This window comes from Copadichromis virginalis, linkage group LG4 (assembly GCF_057382275.1).
Source record: "Copadichromis virginalis isolate Kocher_CV1m ecotype Utaka linkage group LG4, C_Virginalis_male_GT1.1, whole genome shotgun sequence".
Lineage (NCBI taxonomy): Eukaryota > Metazoa > Chordata > Actinopteri > Cichliformes > Cichlidae > Copadichromis > Copadichromis virginalis.
Window position 1 is genome coordinate 12,938,115 of NC_140621.1, and position 16,970 is coordinate 12,955,084.

General features: G+C 39.3%; 1 long non-coding RNA gene across 2 annotated transcripts; it reads right to left on the minus strand.

Annotated features, from left to right (window-relative positions):
* Window positions 1–12,727: 12,727 nt before the first annotated feature.
* Window positions 12,728–14,047, minus strand: LOC146710974 (uncharacterized). Of its 2 annotated transcripts, XR_014920064.1 has the most exons (4): window positions 13,889–14,047; window positions 13,335–13,551; window positions 13,098–13,206; window positions 12,728–12,978 (listed from the first exon to the last, which is right to left on the minus strand). It is a non-coding gene; the product is annotated as an uncharacterized LOC146710974 (long non-coding RNA). The 2 variants fall into 2 exon arrangements; XR_014920063.1 differs by having other exon boundaries at window positions 13,098–13,551.
* Between the last annotated feature and the right edge of the window lie 2,923 nt (window positions 14,048–16,970).

A 16,970-nucleotide genomic window follows, 5' to 3' on the forward strand; every position in this document is an offset into this window, starting at 1 on the left:
GTCATCTTTTCTCTTTTACCATGTCTGTCTAATATTTTGCTCCTTACTATTTTTCTATTTTCTTTATTGTTTTATTTTATTTTAATATATTTTCTCCTACTGTGCATGCTGCTGAGTGACTGCTGCTCGTCAAACACATTTAATTGCAATGTTGACCCTGTGCTAACTTGCATATGACAAATAAATCTGAAAACTGAAACTAAACTAAGGAAAGAAGGATGGAAGGAAGGATCACAAGCATTGTCACAAAGGAAAGAAGGAAGGAAGGAAGGAAGGATCACAAGCTTTGTCACAAAGGAAAGAAGGATGGGAGGAAAGATCACAAGCTTTGTCACAAAGGAAAGAAGGATGGATGGAAGGATCACATGCATTGTCACAAAGGAAAGAAGGATGGAAGGAAGGAAGGATCACAAGCATTGTCACAAAGGAAAGAAGGATGGAAGGAAGGATCACAAGCATTGTCACAAAGGAAAAAAGGATGGAAGGAAGGATCACATGCATTGTCACAAAGGAAAGAAGGATGGGAGGAAAGATCACAAGCTTTGTCACAAAGGAAAGAAGGATGGATGGAAGGATCACATGCATTGTCACAAAGGAAAGAAGGATGGAAGGAAGGAAGGATCACAAGCATTGTCACAAAGGAAAGAAGGATGGAAGGAAGGATCACAAGCATTGTCACAAAGGAAAGAAGGATGGAAGGAAGGATCACATGCATTGTCACAAAGGAAAGAACGATGGAAGGCAGGATGACATGCAATGTCACAAAGGAAAGAAGGATGGAAGGAAGAATAACATGCATTGTCACAAAGGAAAGAAGGATGGAAGGAAGGATCACATGCATTGTCACAAAGGAAAGAACGATGGAAGGCAGGATGACATGCAATGTCACAAAGGAAAGAAGGATGGAAGGAAGAATCACATGCATTGTCACAAAGGAAAGAAGGATGGAAGGCAGGATGACATGCAATGTCACAAAGGAAAGAAGGATGGAAGCAAGAATCACATGCATTGTCACAAAGGAAAGAAGGATGGAAGGAAGGATCACATGCATTGTCACAAAGGAAAGAACGATGGAAGGCAGGATGACATGCAATGTCACAAAGGAAAGAAGGATGGAAGGAAGAATCACATGCATTGTCACAAAGGAAAGAAGGATGGAAGGAAGGATCACAAGCTTTGTCACAAAGGAAAGAAGGATGGGAGGAAAGATCACAAGCTTTGTCACAAAGGAAAGAAGGATGGATGGAAGGATCACATGCATTGTCACAAAGGAAAGAAGGATGGAAGGAAGGAAGGATCACAAGCATTGTCACAAAGGAAAGAAGGATGGAAGGAAGGATCACAAGCATTGTCACAAAGGAAAGAAGGATGGAAGGAAGGATCACATGCATTGTCACAAAGGAAAAAACGATGGAAGGCAGGATGACATGCAATGTCACAAAGGAAAGAAGGATGGAAGGAAGAATCACATGCATTGTCACAAAGGAAAGAAGGATGGAAGGAAGGATCACATGCATTGTCACAAAGGAAAGAACGATGGAAGGCAGGATGACATGCAATGTCACAAAGGAAAGAAGGATGGAAGGAAGAATCACATGCATTGTCACAAAGGAAAGAAGGATGGAAGGAAGGATCACATGCATTGTCACAAAGGAAAGAACGATGGAAGGCAGGATGACATGCAATGTCACAAAGGAAAGAAGGATGGAAGGAAGAATCACATGCATTGTCACAAAGGAAAGAAGGATGGAAGGAAGGATCACAAGAATTGTCACAAAGGAAAGAAGGATGGAAGGAAGGATCACAAGCATTGTCACAAAGGAAAGAAGGATGGAAGGAAGGATCACATGCATTGTCACAAAGGAAAGAACGATGGAAGGCAGGATGACATGCAATGTCACAAAGGAAAGAAGGATGGAAGGAAGAATCACATGCATTGTCACAAAGGAAAGAAGGATGGAAGGAAGGATCACATGCATTGTCACAAAGGAAAGAAGGATGGAAGGAAGGATCACAAGCATTGTCACAAAGGAAAGAAGGATGGAAGGAAGGATCACATGCATTGTCACAAAGGAAAGAACGATGGAAGGCAGGATGACATGCAATGTCACAAAGGAAAGAAGGATGGAAGGAAGAATCACATGCATTGTCACAAAGGAAAGAAGGATGGAAGGAAGAATCACATGCATTGTCACAAAGGAAAGAAGGATGGAAGGAAGGATCACATGCATTGTCACAAAGGAAAGAACGATGGAAGGCAGGATGACATGCAATGTCACAAAGGAAAGAACGATGGAAGGAAGAATCACATGCATTGTCACAAAGGAAAGAAGGATGGAAGGAAGAATCACATGCATTGTCACAAAGGAAAGAAGGATGGAAGGAAGGATCACATGCATTGTCACAAAGGAAAGAAGGATGGAAGGATGGATCACAAGCTTTGTCACAAAGGAAAGAAGGATGGAAGGAAGGATCACATGCATTGTCACAAAGGAAAGAAGGATGGAAGGAAGGATCACAAGCATTGTCACAAAGGAAAGAAGGATGGAAGGAAGGATCACAAGCATTGTCACAAAGGAAAGAAGGATGGAAGGAAGGATCACAAGCTTTGTCACAAAGGAAAGAAGGATGGAAGGAAGGAAAGATCACAAGCTTTGTCACAAGTGCAATACTTTAATTTTCTGCTTCTCATTCCTGTGCAATATCCCATCTGCCCTCCCGTCATATTTCTTTTCAAGATTTTCTTATTTAATCACTAATGTACATATATTTATATTTATAGATACATATATATTCAGTCAACTTTTCTCTTTTACAATGTCTCTCTAATATTTTGCTCCTTACTATTTTTCTATTTTCTTTATTGTTTTATTTTATTTTAATATATTTTCTCCTACTCTGAATGCTGCTGAGTGACTGCTGCTCGTCAAACACATTTAATTGCAATGTTGACCCTGTGCTAACTTGCATATGACAAATAAATCTGAAGACTGAAACTAAACTAAGGAAAGAAGGATGGAAGGAAAGATCACAAGCTTTGTCACAAAGGAAAGAAGGATGGAAGGAAGGATCACAAGCTTTGTCACAAAGGAAAGAAGGATGGGAGGAAAGATCACAAGCTTTGTCACAAAGGAAAGAAGGATGGATGGAAGGATCACATGCATTGTCACAAAGGAAAGAAGGATGGAAGGAAGGAAGAATCACAAGCATTGTCACAAAGGAAAGAAGGATGGAAGGAAGGATCACAAGCATTGTCACAAAGGAAAGAAGGATGGAAGGAAGGATCACATGCATTGTCACAAAGGAAAGAACGATGGAAGGCAGGATGACATGCATTGTCACAAAGGAAAGAAGGATGGAAGGAAGGATCACATGCATTGTCACAAAGGAAAGAACGATGGAAGGCAGGATGACATGCAATGTCACAAAGGAAAGAAGGATGGAAGGAAGAATCACATGCATTGTCACAAAGGAAAGAAGGATGGAAGGAAGGATCACAAGCATTGTCACAAAGGAAAGAAGGATGGAAGGAAGGATCACAAGCATTGTCACAAAGGAAAGAAGGATGGAAGGAAGGATCACATGCATTGTCACAAAGAAAAGAACGATGGAAGGCAGGATGACATGCAATGTCACAAAGGAAAGAAGGATGGAAGGAAGAATCACATGCATTGTCACAAAGGAAAGAAGGATGGAAGGAAGGATCACATGCATTGTCACAAAGGAAAGAAGGATGGAAGGAAGGATCACAAGCATTGTCACAAAGGAAAGAAGGATGGAAGGAAGGATCACATGCATTGTCACAAAGGAAAGAACGATGGAAGGCAGGATGACATGCAATGTCACAAAGGAAAGAAGGATGGAAGGAAGAATCACATGCATTGTCACAAAGGAAAGAAGGATGGAAGGAAGGATCACATGCATTGTCACAAAGGAAAGAAGGATGGAAGGATGGATCACAAGCTTTGTCACAAAGGAAAGAAGGATGGAAGGAAGGATCACATGCATTGTCACAAAGGAAAGAAGGATGGAAGGAAGGATCACAAGCATTGTCACAAAGGAAAGAAGGATGGAAGGAAGGATCACAAGCATTGTCACAAAGGAAAGAAGGATGGAAGGAAGGATCACAAGCTTTGTCACAAAGGAAAGAAGGGTGGAAGGAAGGAAAGATCACAAGCTTTGTCACAAGTGCAATACTTTAATTTTCTGCTGCTCATTCCTGTGCAATATCCCATCTGCCCTCCTGTCATATTTCTTTTCAAGATTTTCTTATTTAATCACTAATGTACATATATTTATATTTATAGATACATATATATTCAGTCATCTTTTCTCTTTTACCATGTCTCTCTAATATTTTGCTCCTTACTATTTTTCTATTTTCTTTATTGTTTTATTTTATTTTAATATATTTTCTCCTACTGTGCATGCTGCTGAGTGACTGCTGCTCGTCAAACACATTTAATTGCAATGTTGACCCTGTGCTAACTTGCATATGACAAATAAATCTGAAAACTGAAACTAAACTAAGGAAAGAAGGATGGAAGGAAGGATCACAAGCATTGTCACAAAGGAAAGAAGGATGGAAGGAAGGATCACAAGCTTTGTCACAAAGGAAAGAAGGATGGGAGGAAAGATCACAAGCTTTGTCACAAAGGAAAGAAGGATGGATGGAAGGATCACATGCATTGTCACAAAGGAAAGAAGGATGGAAGGAAGGAAGGATCACATGCATTGTCACAAAGGAAAGAAGGATGGAAGGATGGATCACAAGCTTTGTCACAAAGGAAAGAAGGATGGAAGGAAGGATCACAAGCTTTGTCACAAAGGAAAGAAGGATGGAAGGAAGGATCACATGCATTGTCACAAAGGAAAGAAGGATGGAAGGATGGATCACAAGCTTTGTCACAAAGGAAAGAAGGATGGAAGGAAGGATCACAAGCTTTGTCACAAAGGAAAGAAGGATGGAAGGAAGGATCACATGCAATGTCACAAAGGAAAGAAGGACGGAAGGAAGGAAGGAAGGATCACAAGCTTTGTCACAAAGGAAAGAAGGATGGAAGAAAGGAAGGAAAGATCACAAGCTTTGTCACAAGTGCAATACTTTAATTTTCTGCTGCTCATTCCTGTGCAATATCCCATCTGCCCTCCCGTCATATTTCTTTTCAAGATTTTCTTATTTAATCACTAATGTACATATATTTATATTTATAGATACATATATATTCAGTCAACTTTTCTCTTTTACAATGTCTCTCTAATATTTTGCTCCTTACTATTTTTCTATTTTCTTTATTGTTTTATTTTATTTTAATATATTTTCTCCTAATGTGCATGCTGCTGAGTGACTGCTGCTCGTAAAACACATTTAATTGCAATGTTGACCCTGTGCTAACTTGCATGTGACAAATAAATCTGAAGACTGAAACTAAACTAAGGAAAGAAGGATGGAAGGAAAGATCACAAGCTTTGTCACAAAGGAAAGAAGGATGGAAGGAAGGATCACAAGCTTTGTCACAAAGGAAAGAAGGATGGGAGGAAAGATCACAAGCTTTGTCACAAAGGAAAGAAGGATGGATGGAAGGATCACAAGCTTTGTCACAAAGGAAAGAAGGAGTGAAGGATCACATGCATTGTTACAAAGGAAAGAAGGATGGAAGGAAGGATCACATGCATTGTTACAAAGGAAAGAAGGATGGAAGGAAGGATCACATGCATTGTCACAAAGGAAAGAAGGATGGAAGGAAGGATCACATGCATTGTCACAAAGGAAAGAAGGATCGAAGGAAGGATCACATGCATTGTCACAAAGGAAAGAAGGATGGAAGGAAGGATCACAAGCATTGTCACAAAGGAAAGAAGGATGGAAGGAAGGATCACAAGCTTTGTCACAAAGGAAAGAAGGATGGAAGGAAGGAAAGATCACAAGCATTGTCACAAGTGCAATACTTTAATTTTCTGCTGCTCATTCCTGTGCAATATCCCATCTGCCCTCCCGTCATATTTCTTTTCAAGATTTTCTTATTTAATCACTAATGTACATATATTTATATTTATAGATACATATATATTCAGTCATCTTTTCTCTTTTACCATGTCTCTCTAATATTTTGCTCCTTACTATTTTTCTATTTTCTTTATTGTTTTATTTTATTTTAATATATTTTCTCCTACTGTGCATGCTGCTGAGTGACTGCTGCTCGTCAAACACATTTAATTGCAATGTTGACCCTGTGCTAACTTGCATATGACAAATAAATCTGAAAACTGAAACTAAACTAAGGAAAGAAGGATGGAAGGAAAGATCACAAGCTTTGTCACAAAGGAAAGAAGGATGGAAGGAAGGATCACAAGCTTTGTCACAAAGGAAAGAAGGATGGGAGGAAAGATCACAAGCTTTGTCACAAAGGAAAGAAGGATGGATGGAAGGATCACATGCATTGTCACAAAGGAAAGAAGGATGGAAGGAAGGAAGGATCACAAACATTGTCACAAAGGAAAGAAGGATGGAAGGAAGAATCACATGCATTGTCACAAAGGAAAGAAGGATGGAAGGAAGGATCACATGCATTGTCACAAAGGAAAGAACGATGGAAGGCAGGATGACATGCAATGTCACAAAGGAAAGAAGGATGGAAGGAAGAATCACATGCATTGTCACAAAGGAAAGAAGGATGGAAGGAAGGATCACATGCATTGTCACAAAGGAAAGAACGATGGAAGGCAGGATGACATGCAATGTCACAAAGGAAAGAAGGATGGAAGGATGGATCACAAGCTTTGTCACAAAGGAAAGAAGGATGGAAGGAAGGATCACAAGCTTTGTCACAAAGGAAAGAAGGATGGAAGGAAGGATCACAAGCTTTGTCACAAAGGAAAGAAGGATGGAAGGAAGGATCACATGCATTGTCACAAAGGAAAGAAGGATGGAAGGAAGGATCACAAGCTTTGTCACAAAGGAAAGAAGGAGGGAAGGATCACATGCATTGTTACAAAGGAAAGAAGGATGGAAGGAAGGATCACAAGCATTGTCACAAAGGAAAGAAGGATGGAAGGAAGGAAAGATCACAAGCATTGTCACAAGTGCAATACTTTAATTTTCTGCTGCTCATTCCTGTGCAATATCCCATCTGCCCTCCCGTCATATTTCTTTTCAAGATTTTCTTATTTAATCACTAATGTACATATATTTATATTTATAGATACATATATATTCAGTCATCTTTTCTCTTTTACCATGTCTCTCTAATATTTTGCTCCTTGCTATTTTTCTATTTTCTTTATTATTTTATTTTATTTTAATATATTTTCTCCTACTGTGCATGCTGCTGAGTGACTGCTGCTCGTCAAACACATTTAATTGCAATGTTGACCCTGTGCTAACTTGCATATGACAAATAAATCTGAAAACTGAAACTAAACTAAGGAAAGAAGGATGGAAGGAAAGATCACAAGCTTTGTCACAAAGGAAAGAAGGATGGAAGGAAGGATGACATGCATTGTCACAAAGGAAAGAACGATGGAAGGCAGGATGACATGCAATGTCACAAAGGAAAGAAGGATGGAAGGAAGAATCACATGCATTGTCACAAAGGAAAGAAGGATGGAAGGAAGGATCACATGCATTGTCACAAAGGAAAGAACGATGGAAGGCAGGATGACATGCAATGTCACAAAGGAAAGAAGGATGGAAGGAAGGATCACATGCATTGTAACAAAGGAAAGAAGGATGGAAGGAAGGAAGGATCACAAGCATTGTCACAAAGGAAAGAAGGATGGAAGGAAGAATCACATGCATTGTCACAAAGGAAAGAAGGATGGAAGGAAGGATCACATGCATTGTCACAAAGGAAAGAACGATGGAAGGCAGGATGACATGCAATGTCACAAAGGAAAGAAGGATGGAAGGAAGGATCACAAGCATTGTCACAAAGGAAAGAAGGATGGAAGGAAGGATCACAAGCATTGTCACAAAGGAAAGAAGGATGGAAGGAAGGATCACAAGCATAGTCACAAAGGAAAGAACGATGGAAGGCAGGATGACATGCAATGTCACAAAGGAAAGAAGGATGGAAGGAAGAATCACATGCATTGTCACAAAGGAAAGAAGGATGGAAGGAAGGATCACATGCATTGTCACAAAGGAAAGAACGATGGAAGGCAGGATGACATGCAATGTCACAAAGGAAAGAAGGATGGAAGGAAGAATCACATGCATTGTCACAAAGGAAAAAAGGATGGAAGGAAGGATCACAAGCATTGTCACAAAGGAAAGAAGGATGGAAGGAAGGATCACAAGCATTGTCACAAAGGAAAAAAGGATGGAAGGAAGGATCACATGCATTGTCACAAAGGAAAGAACGATGGAAGGCAGGATGACATGCAATGTCACAAAGGAAAGAAGGATGGAAGGAAGGATCACAAGCATTGTCACAAAGGAAAGAAGGATGGAAGGAAGGATCACAAGCATTGTCACAAAGGAAAGAAGGATGGAAGGAAGGATCACAAGCATAGTCACAAAGGAAAGAACGATGGAAGGCAGGATGACATGCAATGTCACAAAGGAAAGAAGGATGGAAGGAAGAATCACATGCATTGTCACAAAGGAAAGAAGGATGGAAGGAAGGATCACATGCATTGTCACAAAGGAAAGAACGATGGAAGGCAGGATGACATGCAATGTCACAAAGGAAAGAAGGATGGAAGGAAGAATCACATGCATTGTCACAAAGGAAAAAAGGATGGAAGGAAGGATCACAAGCATTGTCACAAAGGAAAGAAGGATGGAAGGAAGGATCACAAGCATTGTCACAAAGGAAAAAAGGATGGAAGGAAGGATCACATGCATTGTCACAAAGGAAAGAACGATGGAAGGCAGGATGACATGCAATGTCACAAAGGAAAGAAGGATGGAAGGAAGAATCACATGCATTGTCACAAAGGAAAGAAGGATGGAAGGAAGGATCACATGCATTGTCACAAAGGAAAGAAGGATGGAAGGAAGGATCACAAGCATTGTCACAAAGGAAAGAAGGATGGAAGGAAGGATCACAAGCATTGTCACAAAGGAAAGAAGGATGGAAGGAAGAATCACAAGCATTGTCACAAAGGAAAGAAGGATGGAAGGAAGGATCACATGCATTGTCACAAAGGAAAGAACGATGGAAGGCAGGATGACATGCAATGTCACAAAGGAAAGAAGGATGGAAGGAAGAATCACATGCATTGTCACAAAGGAAAGAAGGATGGAAGGAAGGATCACATGCATTGTCACAAAGGAAAGAAGGATGGAAGGAAGGATCACAAGCATAGTCACAAAGGAAAGAAGGATGGAAGGAAGGATCACATGCGTTGTCACAAAGGAAAGAAGGATGGAAGGAAGGATCACATGCATTGTCACAAAGGAAAGAAGGATGGAAAGAAGGATCACAAGCATTGTCACAAAGGAAAGAAGGATGGAAGGAAGGATCACATGCATTGTCACAAAGGAAAGGAGGATGGAAGGATCACATGCATTGTTACAAAGGAAAGAAGGATGGAAGGAAGGATCACAAGCTTTGTCACAAAGGAAAGAAGGATGGAAGGAAGGAAAGATCACAAGCTTTGTCACAAGTGCAATACTTTAATTTTCTGCTGCTCATTCCTGTGCAATATCCCATCTGCCCTCCCGTCATATTTCTTTTCAAGATTTTCTTATTTAATCACTAATGTACATATATTTATATTTATAGATACATATATATTCAGTCATCTTTTCTCTTTTACCATGTCTCTCTAATATTTTGCTCCTTGCTATTTTTCTATTTTCTTTATTATTTTATTTTATTTTAATATATTTTCTCCTACTGTGCATGCTGCTGAGTGACTGCTGCTCGTCAAACATGTTGGTCAGTCACAGGAGCTCGTTCAGTGAGAGACTGAGATTACCGAAAAGCACCACTGAACGACACAGGAAATCATTCCTGCCTGTGGCCATCTCCCTGTACAACGCATCCACTTAACACACTGTTTGCTGCTACAACTACACATGTTTCTTTTCCAAATATTTATTTATAAGTGACTTATGTATGTATGTATGTATATATATGTATATATTGTACTATTCTTAGTTAGCGTATTGTCTGTCTTGTCTTAATGTTGGTTTAAAATGGAGCACTGTAACAAAAAATAATTTCCCCCAGGGATCAATAAAGTATTCTGATTCTGATTCTGATTCTGATTCAAACACATTTAATTGCAATGTTGACCCTGTGCTAACTTGCATATGACAAATAAATCTGAAAACTAAAACCAAGAGCACCTGGCTGCAGCCACTGTCCACTGTGGAGCTCCACAGTAACCGGAAACACGTGACCTCCACAGTAACCGGAAACACGTGACCTCCACACTAGCCGTAAACACGTAACTTCGGTTAAATCGACTTTGACAGCGAAAACTAAATTGCGTTTTTGTTACTATAAAATGGTTTTAAGTGGGTTTTTTTTTTTAACACTCTGGGTTTGTTCAAAAAAAATTCACCATCCCCTAAATTGTTCGTGGCCAAAAGTGACGCTTGCTGTTTCGCTGATTTATTATTATTTTTACAGTACATCGTGTTGTGCGTTCTGATTGCTGTAGACCATTGTCAATCAATCTAGTCCAGTGTCTCCTGTACAGGAGCGGTCCCTAATAGGCCCACGGACCGGTCCCGGTCCGTGAGTCCTTTGGTACCGTTCCGCGAGGGTTGATCCTCCGGTGTGAAATGTATGGTTGTAGTTGTGTGTCTTATTTTGAAAGAACTATTTACGCGTTACCATAGCGACCAGAGAGCGTTAAGAAGCAGAGAGGAGGATGTCACTGTCATTGTTGTTGGCGCACAGCTCAAGTCACGTTTATTATTATATTTACAAAATACCACAGTTTCTTTTTTTTATTCTTTTGTTGTATTTATCCGCGACACCTTAAAGGTAGTTCCCTGAAAATATTGTCTGACATTAAAGTGGTCTGTGGTGCAAAAAAGGTTGGGGACTCCCGCTGTACAGTACAGAATGCGTTTAGCTTGTCGAATTTACATAAATCTTCGATCGCTAGCAGTGTAACTCTGAAGTGCTGTACTGTACGTTTGGAAGTTTTCTCCCAAACAAACACAACAATACCGACGAAACGTTTTGCACCCTCAAATGCACCTTTAGGTTTCATTCCATAATACTGGACTTGTGTTTCTACAAAGGTTTGAACTCTAAGAGTGTTTAAACAAAGAGAAAAGTGTGAAAATGTTCATTCCTGTCTGAGAAAAGTGTATAAAGCATGTAGTGAGGGGTTTTACAGTCTTAACATCTGTAATAATTGTAAAAAATAAAGTTGGCTATGGATTTCACCTACCGCGGGTTATTTTTTGAACGTAACACCAGCGATAAACGAGGCACCGCTGTATTATTAATAGTAGTGTCTGGGACATCTAATTGATTAACATCAACATTGATTATTATGCACTATTATTTTTGTTCAAGGAGAGCCAAAAATATACAACTCTCTCTCAGCTTGTTTGTTGCCAAAAATGGCCACTTTTTGTGTATGTTCACAAAATGCTATAAAATGTATATTTCTTAAAACATTTATCTACTTTTACCGACGTGACTCTTTAAAATAGCACCAGTCCTTTTCATCAAAATCAAAATTGTATCTAAATGTTTTACTCTTTATAGCCAGTTAGGTTATATATTACCATTAACTTTTCTGGTAAAACGGTGATAAAGTCCTAATGTTTTCATGAAACTTCCTTTTTTTCCCCATCTGAGCATCGGGGAAAAGGCCGTCTTGCAATTGTTGAGGTCACTAGTGTGTGCCCCATTTCTTCCAGGATCACTCTCTTTATAGGTTTTAGTGGACTCCTAGTACTGCGAAGTGGTTTCATGGTACAAAGGGATTGTATTCCAAGATCTGGGAGACTGTAGAAATGAGCAGTGATGCCCTTCCTACCATCTTTCCAGAAAAATAAGTGATCTGTAAGCTGTTAGGCTGACTTACAGCAGCAGCACTTTCTGCACCTGCATAAACTCCAGGACACATTTACTAACGGTGTTTGTTGCTGTATGTGCAGCTTTGAATTTTTTAATAATATATATTTTGTTAATATTTTGGCTATGGTGTCTTGTTATGAAATGTAAAAGAGTAAAAGTGTTTTTAGCAGGTGCTTCAAAGCTAAGTTTGACTGGGAAACTCAAAGCTCAATTGGCTGTATCAACAGAAATTCACTGCAGCCTATGTAATATTTCATGCGTCATAATTTATTCTACTCTATCTTGCAAATACATATTTGTGTGGCAATGTCATGCACAACACACATAACTATTAGATCCTTAAGATCAAACCCGTGTCATTGTTTTGGTCCACTGCAGTGCAGTAGTCAAAAAAAAGAATAAGTGAAGTGTCCACAGATAGCCAGGATAGAGCCCAGAGTGTTAATGTTTAAAATGTATAAAAATATTATTGATTACAATTCTTTACTGTTAATATCAACAATAAGCTTTTTATTTTGAAATTATAAGTTTAAAAAAATGCTGTTACATTTACATTTAATGCTGTTTCACTGTAATCATTTATTATAAGTATGGACACAGAATCAAGTGAACAACATTTTGAAATAAGTTTAATTGGAATTTTGTACTATGCAAAAACAAAACAACAACAACAACAACAACAACATATTAAACAAACACAGCCAGTGCCTTCATTTGTCCATTACATGTCAAACATAGCACTGACCCTTAGCCCCTGATCATCAGCACATGCTTTCAAAAAGAGCTCCATGTCCTTTGCAAACTGAAAAACAAAGAGGAACAAGTCCCTTGCTCCAGTGTCTTCTTCCTCTGACATGTCTCTTAAGACCCTCTGCTGGTCCCCTTGATTTAAGGACAGATATTTGGGCATTGTTACATGTGCCTTATTTTGGACAGCCCACTGCACAGCAGGACGCAGATCTTCAACAACTGCTGGCTCCTGTGTCAGGCAAATGGGGATGAAAACATAGTTATTTCTCTGTTGCAGAACAGTTTTTTAACAGTTATTCAAATGTCACTAACCATGTAATTACACTACTGTTTAAAGTGAATACTGACCTGACTGACTTCCTGGAACTTGCGCTTTTTCAGTCTGAAAATGGGCACGTGTTGTCCTTCAAGCACAGCTTTGGCTTCCTCTCTCCAGTGTGCAAATAGCTTGCCAGAGCTACGAAGAGTAAGGCCACAGTGAGGGCATGTCATTTTCATGGACTTTCCATCAGCTGCAGTTTTATTGAACACAGAGGGTAGAGCTTATGAATGTTCTAACAAAGACTCAGAAAATGGTTCAGATACCGAAGACAAAACCTTGGGGGGGGGGGGAGACGGGTCTCCTCGAAGAGTTCAGCGGGGAGCAGTCCTGATAATGGTGGCTGACTTGGCATTGAAGAATGCTGACAAGACAATAAATGCCTTGCCATATCCCCACGCCGTATGATTGTAATCTTACAGACAGGGCAGTGAAAGTGTCCTGTTGTCCTACAAGGCTGCCTGCACCGGCATATCATTTTATCTGTAAGAGAAAAAAAACAAACAAACAAACAGATGTAATTTAAATGTAGTTGTATAGAATGCAATCAATTTGTCTAACAATCAGATTGTACATGTTAACAAAAACATCCAAGCCAACCTCAATAATGAAAGCAAAATGGTATGGATCACAAAAGTTATGTCAAGAAAAGTGGTGAAAAGTAAATAAAAATATATTTTATAAAAACACTATTTTTGTTGCAGATGAATGCACTGAACTGTACAATATCAACAGCAACTTTTAAGTCAACAAAGATACTGCAGAAGTGCTTAAAAAAGTGCATATTTATAACTATAAAGTATATTTAATACAAACATACCTTTTAAAGGCAAAGCATTTTTTATATGCACACTTAGATGCTCCTCAATCTTTGCCCTGACAGTAGGGCTGAAAGTGGGGCACAGAGGGCAGTGAAAGAGTCCTCTGCAACACGTGTTGCATTCCTGCAATTCTGGCTTTAAGCCTGAATTCCAGATTGATGTGTGCATCTAAAACACAGAGAGAAACAGATAAACACCATATACACATTTAAGTTAAGGTTTTAGCAGAAATAACAATTTACACTTGGCATGTAATAGATTTGGGAAGAAAATTCTTGAAAAAAAAACCCCAAATATTTTAAAAGACACTTTAATCTGTGAGATATGTTTCTATTGACATATAACAGTCAATTGAACAGAGGCTAACTAAAATCTGGGCAATAAAAAAGCTGTACAGAAAAGAATGACGAATAGAAGTATTGATAAATATATAAATCTGTTTGTGACGAAATTTGCAGTGTTGACGCTAACCAAAGGTGTCACAAGTACACACGTTCCTTACTACAGTTTAGATACCTCTGTTTAGAAAGCACTGGCTCGACTTTTTAGTCAAGTCGAAGTAAGAAGTACAGGGTCTAAAATATAATTTATGTACAAAATTTTGAAGTAATCTTGCGTCCAAAGCACGCGTGCTGATTTACAAATGTACGGATTACAAAGTACAGATACGCGTGCTAAAATGTGAGAAGTAGAAGTATAAAGAAGTATACAGTAGGCACAAAAAAGTACAGCAGTAAAGTAAAGATACCAGAAAATTCTACTTAAGTACAGTATTGAAGTATTCGTTATTTTGCATCTCTGACGCCAACAATAAATCATACTCTAATGCAAAATGTGGTTTTTGCTTCTTCTCGCCCACAGAAGCCGTTAATCCAGCTCTCTTACTAAAACCAGGCCCAGGAAAAAGCATATCTGTGTGTTTCTCTGCCATGGAGCACGATGAAAAAACATTAAAATAAGGAGGAATGTTGTTGTAACGCAAAAAAAGTGGCAACATGATCATTGTAAGAAAACTAGACGATTCCTAGAATTATGAAATCACTAACGGCAAATTTATATAAGAAAGACTTAACTAACCTTTGCGATCAACTTGCAAGACTTCCACGGTATCCATGCGTGTTTACGGCTACTGTGGAGGTCACGTGCTTCCGGCTACTGTGGAGGTCACGTGCTTCCGGCTACTGTGGAGCTCCACAGTGGCTGCAGCCAGACCCTTCTCACTAAAACTAAACAAAGGAAAGAAGGATGGAAGGAAGGATCACATGCATTGTCACCAAGGAAAGAAGGATGGAAGGAAGGATCACAAGCATTGTCACAAAGGAAAGAAGGATGGAAGGAAGGATCACAAACTTTGTCACAAAGGAAAGAAGGATGGAAGGAAGGATGACATGCATTGTCACAAAGGAAAGAAGGATGGAAGGAAGGATGACATGCATTGTCACAAAGGAAAGAAGGATGGAAGGAAGGATCACAAGCTTTGTCACAAAGGAAAGAAGGATGGAGGGAAGGATCACAAGCTTTGTCACAAAGGAAAGAAGGATGGAAGGAAGGATGACATGCATTGTCACAAAGGAAAGAAGGATGGAAGGAAGGATGACATGCATTGTCACAAAGGAAAGAAGGATGGAAGGAAGGATCACAAGCTTTGTCACAAAGGAAAGAAGGATGGAAGGAAGGATCACATGCAATGTCACAAAGGAAAGAAGGACGGAAGGAAGGAAGGAAGGATCACAAGCTTTGTCACAAAGGAAAGAAGGATGGAAGGAAGGATCACATGCATTGTCACAAAGGAAAGAAGGATGGAAGGATGGATCACAAGCTTTGTCACAAAGGAAAGAAGGATGGAAGGAAGGATCACAAGCTTTGTCACAAAGGAAAGAAGGATGGAAGGAAGGATCACATGCAATGTCACAAAGGAAAGAAGGACGGAAGGAAGGAAGGAAGGATCACAAGCTTTGTCACAAAGGAAAGAAGGATGGAAGAAAGGAAGGAAAGATCACAAGCTTTGTCACAAGTGCAATACTTTAATTTTCTGCTGCTCATTCCTGTGCAATATCCCATCTGCCCTCCCGTCATATTTCTTTTCAAGATTTTCTTATTTAATCACTAATGTACATATATTTATATTTATAGATACATATATATTCAGTCAACTTTTCTCTTTTACAATGTCTCTCTAATATTTTGCTCCTTACTATTTTTCTATTTTCTTTATTGTTTTATTTTATTTTAATATATTTTCTCCTACTGTGCATGCTGCTGAGTGACTGCTGCTCGTAAAACACATTTAATTGCAATGTTGACCCTGTGCTAACTTGCATATGACAAATAAATCTGAAGACTGAAACTAAACTAAGGAAAGAAGGATGGAAGGAAAGATCACAAGCTTTGTCACAAAGGAAAGAAGGATGGAAGGAAGGATCACAAGCTTTGTCACAAAGGAAAGAAGGATGGGAGGAAAGATCACAAGCTTTGTCACAAAGGAAAGAAGGATGGATGGAAGGATCACATGCATTGTCACAAAGGAAAGAAGGATGGAAGGAAGGAAGAATCACAAGCATTGTCACAAAGGAAAGAAGGATGGAAGGAAGGATCACAAGCATTGTCACAAAGGAAAGAAGGATGGAAGGAAGGATCACATGCATTGTCACAAAGGAAAGAACGATGGAAGGCAGGATGACATGCAATGTCACAAAGGAAAGAAGGATGGAAGGAAGAATCACATGCATTGTCATAAAGGAAAGAAGGATGGAAGGAAGGATCACATGCATTGTCACCATGGAAAGAACGATGGAAGGCAGGATGACATGCAATGTCACAAAGGAAAGAAGGATGGAAGGAAGAATCACATGCATTGTCACAAAGGAAAGAAGGATGGAAGGAAGGATCACAAGCATTGTCACAAAGGAAAGAAGGATGGAAGGAAGGATCACAAGCATTGTCACAAAGGAAAGAAGGATGGAAGGAAGGATCACATGCATTGTCACAAAGGAAAGAACGATGGAAGGCAGGATGACATGCAATGTCACAAAGGAAAGAAGGATGGAAGGAAGAATCACATGCATTGTCACAAAGGAAAGA